Source organism: Phodopus roborovskii, unplaced genomic scaffold (assembly GCF_943737965.1).
Source record: "Phodopus roborovskii unplaced genomic scaffold, PHOROB, whole genome shotgun sequence".
Taxonomy (NCBI): Eukaryota; Metazoa; Chordata; class Mammalia; order Rodentia; family Cricetidae; genus Phodopus; species Phodopus roborovskii.
The window spans coordinates 36,676,369-36,682,905 of record NW_026126409.1 but is presented as its reverse complement, the minus strand read 5'-3'; the positions used below and the strand labels follow the sequence as shown (position 1 = coordinate 36,682,905).

The 6,537-nt window shown below is 37.6% G+C and overlaps 1 non-coding gene across 1 annotated transcript; it reads right to left on the bottom strand.

The window, feature by feature from the left end:
- Nucleotides 1-598: 598 nt before the first annotated feature.
- On the bottom strand, nt 599-703 carry LOC127220508 (U6 spliceosomal RNA). Its single transcript, XR_007834377.1, has one exon. It is a non-coding gene; the product is annotated as a U6 spliceosomal RNA (small nuclear RNA).
- Nucleotides 704-6,537: the final 5,834 nt, after the last annotated feature.

Genomic DNA, 6,537 nt, shown 5'->3' with positions numbered 1-6,537 from the left:
AGTTTTTCATATTTTACTGTGATGAACTGATAGGTTGAATTTTAGCACATATATGCCTGTATATGAGCAAACATAGTAGGTGGGGGATTTAGTATTATCTTAGATTCAGGTACCCATTTGGGATGTTTAAAAATATTCTCTATGAATAAGCATAATGAATATTGTATCACTTATTTACTAGTACTATATTGTGTGTGTGTTCATATATACGTACAAACACACACACTGAATTATGAGTCTGCTAGTTGCTCTGTTATTGCTAATATGAATGAAAAAATTTGTGGAGTAATATGTATGAGATAATTATAGATTTTCTACTCTAAATGGTGTTAAAAATTCATTTTTTCATCTATCCTGATGCTTTGAAACTGAACAAGAAAAATGGAAAGCTTGGATAAATAACAATCTTCTCAGGATTGGGAACTTTGATTCCTGATCGCTGTACTACAGTTTCTACACTTACATACTTAATGTGGAAGCTGTTGTGCCCACTCCTACGAAGATGTCTATCAGTATACTCATGATAAACAAAAACTACTAGAAGCCAAACATGCTGCTAAAAGCTGCTAATTAGTATAAACTTAATAGACCTTAAATTAAAAAAACAAAAAACACAAATTTGTGTGACATCCTTACACAGGGGCCATGCTAATCTTCCCTGTATCTTTTCAATTTTAGTATATATGCTGCCGAATACCCAAATGATCCACATCCATGCAACAAAGACATGTGCTCAACTATGTTCATAGTAGCATTTATACAATGGAATACTACTCTGTGGGGGAAAAAAAAACAATGGAATCTTGAAATTTGCAGGCAAGTGAATGGAACTTGAAGAAACCATCCTGAATGAGGTAAGCCAGTCACAAAAAAGGAACATAGTATGTACTCGCTCATATATGGATTTTAGACATAAAGCAAAGGATCACCAGCCTATAATTCACACCTCCAGAGAAACTAAGATACAAGGAGGATTCTAAGAGTTTCCCCTCACAAAAGGGGAAAGGGACAAGATCTCCAGATCTTGTGGTGGGGCTGTGAGTGGAGAGGGAACTAGGAGAAAGAGAAGGGGAAGAGAGGAAAGCACGTAGGTCTAGGAAGATTGAGTCAGGGGAGGAATAGGCAAGAGGAGAGAGAGAAAGAGAGAGAGAGAGACCATAAAAGAGGGAGCGAGTTTGAAGAGAAAATTGAATCTAGAGAAATGTTCAGAGACCTACAAGACTGACCCCAACTAAATGCCCTTCCCTGATAATGAGATTGATGACTAACTTATCCCATCATGAAGCCCTCATCTAGTAGCTAATGGCAACAGAATCAAACACCCACAACTAAACATTGAGATGAACTGGAATCCAGATGCATAAAGGGAGGACAAGACCAGGCTATAGACACACATAGAGACAGCTGACCTGAACAAAGAAGAGATAATGAGCCCCCAGACTGATAGCTGGGAATGCACCATGGAACTGACTCAGACCCTCTGAATATGGGTTTCAGCTAAAAGGCCTGAGCAGTATAAGGGAACCTCAGACTGTGGAACCAGGATGTATTCCTGGTGCACAAAAGGATTTTGGGGACACCTCCCCTGTGGAGGAATACTCCCTTCACCTAGAGACAGGAAAGAAGGTCTAGTCTCTACTCCAAATAACTTGACAGATTTAGATGACCTCTCCTGGTGAGAATCACCCTGCAGGTGGAGTGGGGGGGATGGAAGGGGAAGGTGGTCAGGGCATGAGAGGGTGGGAGAGAAGGGCAGAGGGAGGGAGGGACAGGGAACTGGGATCTATATGTAAAATAAAAATAAATTAATAAAACTAAATTAATTAATTAAAATACCAAAATAGTTACATATAACCCAAACATATAATTCTATAAGCTTAAAGTCATGTCTTGAATACTTACTACACTCATAAGCAAGAGTGTTAGGTGTATAAAATAAATATCCTGGATCTCATTGAAGAAAAGACTTTGTGGATAAAATGCTAGCTGTACAAGACCAGATTTCTGGTTCCCATAACCTATGTAAAAGCCATGTTGGTGTGAAGATCCACCTGCTATCCCAGAATAGAGAAGGCAAGAACATGAAGTTCCAGAAATAAGCTGGCTAGCTGGGACTATTAAAACATCAAGTTCCAGGAATAGTGAGAGTCCTTTCCCCAACAGATAAGGTGAACAGTGATCGTGGTAGACACCTGACATCAATATCAGGCTTTTATATGAAAGCATGTGCCCACAGGTATGCAATACATACACATGTCCACACTATTTACATGCATGCACAAAAATACACCCCCCTCTCTACACACACACACACATATATACATATACATGTGTATATGTATATATGTATATTACAATAGTTTCATAATTAATGTTGCATATCAGTTTAAAACTTAGTATATTCACCAAGGCTCAGAGCTATTAGAGTTATCTATCAAGCTAGCTAATTAAATTAGAAGTGAACTTATACTTGAATTTGAGCATTATGGTCAAAAGCCATTTAAATATGTAGAGAGAATCCTATGCTGTGGTCTAACCTTTGATAAACACTGAGATTCTTCCCCTAGATAAATAAGCTAACATCTTTTGCAAACTTTCTCCTCATTTGATTCTGTCATTTTCCCCTTACATGGGTTTGAATTTTGAATTCTATTTGATGTTACTGGTAGTTTTCTTGTCCTTCCAGATCCTGCTGCTTCAGCTACAAATGAACACACAGAGACACTACATTTATTAAACTGCTGGACAACAGTTAGAGCTAGTTCTGTCTTAATTATTAACTCATATCTACATATCTATGTATTTCCATGTGGTCTTGGCTTACTGGAGAAGGGTCTAGACCTGTTTTTCCTTCATCAACTACATGGTGACTCTTTCTGGCACTTCTCTGGCTACCTTTCCCAGAATTGTCCTTGTCTCTTAGGTCCACCTTCCTGCCCCTATTGGCTAAAGTGTTTTATTCATCAACCAATAAGAGAAACATATATACAGAAGGATATCTCCCATCAATTTTAGACATCCACTTTATATACTTGTCTGGTACAATTTCCTTATCTTCTATCCAACAGTTGATCACTAAGTAGATATTCTGAGCTTCTGAGCTGGGTATAGTAGATCATATCTTTAATCCCAGAAAGTCTTTGTGGTGTGGGGACCAGCATGATCTACATTGTGAGATACTGTCTGAAAACAAATAAAAACTCATTATCATAATCAATAAAACTGAGTGGAAAATTTGTACAAAGAATTAGAATTGCATATCTCTTCTGAGAGGAATAGCAATTTAACCTGGTCAACTAGTTACTTTTCTAAATGTTAATTGAGAAATGGTGTTGAACTCTACTTCACTTAAGAGACATAGGAATGCTATAAGACACAGCTACCGCTCTACTTTAAAAATAACATTTATTTTCAATTTATTGGCTCCATAGTAATAGGAACTAACTTACTGGATATGTCCACAGTAATGACCTCATCCATTTTAAAAATGGGATACATAGAAAGAGAAAACTCAAGAAATTCTTAGGATTCATGGATTTGAGATTGAAGACTCGAATTGCTGGTCGTAAATTGGTTTCCTTCTTTCTTTCTCTGTTTCTCATCTCGCAAGTAACACAATGATGTATAGTTAACAACCCATAATTTTTTTTGTATTTATCATAGTGCAACAACACATATCATTGAAAATTTTTCTTGAGAATAACGTTTCTTTGTGGTCTCATTACTTTGGCTTGACTTAACTATTCTCCTTTCCTTTTTTTTTTTTTTTTAAGAAGTTTAATATTTAACTCTAGCATGATAAGTGTAGAACTTGTACACCCTGTCAATTTGAAGTTGTAATCCCATGGACATAGAAATTGGGCAGGGATAGATGTGTGACCCAATTCGGGCTAATATGAAAATCTTTTCGGGACTTTTCTTAGTAGAGTTGGCAGATAAGTGAACTTCTGTGTGGTTCTGCTAAATGTTGGCTCTCCCTTCAGCCTCTTAAGCAATGGCTGGTTTTGTACCTCGAGTGTCATTGAATTGGCCTTACAGTAGGGACTCCTTGCTCCTTTAGGAACTTCCCAATGCTGTTCTCTTCATCTGCCCTGACATCTCCTGGATTGGAATCTATTTTCAAGAAATGACTAGTAAGTCACTCTGACCTGTAGTCATGCAACGTTATTAAAATTTGTAGCCTCATTCATGGAAAATGTATTTACTTGCTTACTGATTCTTATTCTAACAGAATTATATTCATTATGCTTAGGGATTTCTTTCTTTTTTTAAAAGTTGAATGGGGGTGAGGTGTCATACACATGTAGATGCCAGAGAACAACCTGTCAGGTGTCATCCTCGGGTGTCTATCCCCTTTGAGACAGAGCCTCTCATTTGCCTGGATCTTGCCAATAGGATAGACTGTCTGGCCAGTGAGCCCTACTAAACTACCTATCTTTGACACTCTAGTACTAGGATTATAAGTACATAAGTACGACATGGACATCTACGAACTAAAAATTATCTAAAACCCACAGGTCACCGCAACAAGCTTTGCTCCATCAACTAAACTCAATTCAGTCAAGAAAGAAAGAATATGTATTTTTTTCCTTATAGTCACTCAATTTTGGAATGCTTTATTCCATAGCAATCTGGAAATTTTTAGTAGAATCCAATTCCCAATTTTCCCCATTCATGCTGATGTGAATTCCAGTCTTTTGATTTCTCAGGACCAAAGTATAAGGGTTATTAAGAATCCACATCTTCTCACATATCACACCCACACCATCAAGCAATCTATTTGCCTTGTTCTTCCAAAATATTTCTGTAAAAAGTCATTTCTCCGATTTGTGAACCTGATGGAAGCTCTCATCTCCTTCCTAGAGAATCACTATAGATCCTGAATGGTCCCCCGATTCCCATTCTCTAGTCTTCATCAGGTTGGTTTGTATAATTAAAGCTGTGATAGAGCAGGACATTCATCCTGCTGAGTAAAAACTATTCCACTCCTGTGAAACTCTCTGGAAACTTCTTAACTTACTTTAATTCAAAGCTAAAATGATAACAGTGGCCTACAGGTCTTGAAAGATTTGTCCCTTTCTCAACAGTATTCATCACTCTTATGCTGAGTTCTGCTTGTAATGTCTCACTCCAACCAATCTAATGAACTTGCTGTTCCAAGAACATACTGAGCATGTGTTGTGCCTGAATCTTTTGGGTACAGATTCTGCCTGCTGCACTGTCTCCCACCAAAAGAGCTCCATCACCTGTGCTCCCATGGCTTTCAAATGCTATGTTCACAGGCAGTCTCTCAGCACTAGTTACTAAGATCACAATTGCAGAGTCCCACACTCTGAATGAATTTATACAACAAAAAGACAGTCATTCACTTTTTTTGTCATTGAACTAATTACTTCTTTTTCCATTTTTTCTTTGATAATTCTTATTTAAATTTGAAGCTAGCTTGTTTTACATATCAATCCCAGTCCCCACACCTTCCTGTCCTCCCCTGTTCCCCCCACCAATCCCCATCCATCCCTTTTCTGCTCCCCAGGGAGAGCAAACTTCCATGGGAAGTCTTCAAAATCTGTCATATCATTTGGAGCAGGGCCTAGACCCTCCCTCATGTGTCTAGGTTGAGAGAATATCCGTCTATGTGGAATGGGCTCTCAAAGTCCATTAGTATACTAGGGAGAGAGTGTTAAGAGGAAGAAGATGGGAAAGGTGAGCATGAGGGATCAGGAAGATTGAGTCAGAGGAGAGCAAGGAAAGAGATACCAAAATAGAGGGAGCCATTATAGGTTTTAAGAGGAATCTGGCACTAGGGAAATGTTCAGAGATCATTCTTAGTTCTTGAGAACCAAATCTGTTCTAGGCTTCCCTCCTTAGTTTAAAGGTGGCCATGTTCATGTTCTCCACATTATCATCCTTGAAGTGTCTGGGTTGTCTCCTTGTATAAAGAAAAAAAAATCATATTGGGTGAATGCCCATTCTAATATTTCCATTTTAATGGTTATTTTTATAAAGAGCTTATCTTCAAAGAAGACCATGTTTGATGTACAGTCAGTTAGGATTTTAACATGGATTTGAGGGAATACAATTCATCCTAAATAAACCTTCTCCAGCCATCCTTAGTACTCACCCTAATTCTCTTCCCTTCTCTTATTTTTCCTTACTATATTTATTACCTTTTAAAAAATAATGTTTTTGTTTATTCTTTCATTCATCTCAAGATGATAGTACTACTGTATCCACAGAATGTAGAATGATAACATTTAGATGTGATTGGTCCCTCGAATAAGTTCATCTCTCCAAATCTATTGTCTCTTTTATTTTCTCCACAATTGCCTTATAGGACAATAACTAAGCATCTTTTTGTTGCCTGAAGTAAAATCAGAAAATACATTCCCTGAGTGCTAAGCTCTTCCCAATAGACTACATCTCATTTCACCACCCAGGAAACACAATGGATCTGATCTTGTCCTAGGAACAAGCTGAGTATAACACAGCCATTATAATGAGAATCTTTGAAAATGTTAAAATAAGTTGATATTAAAG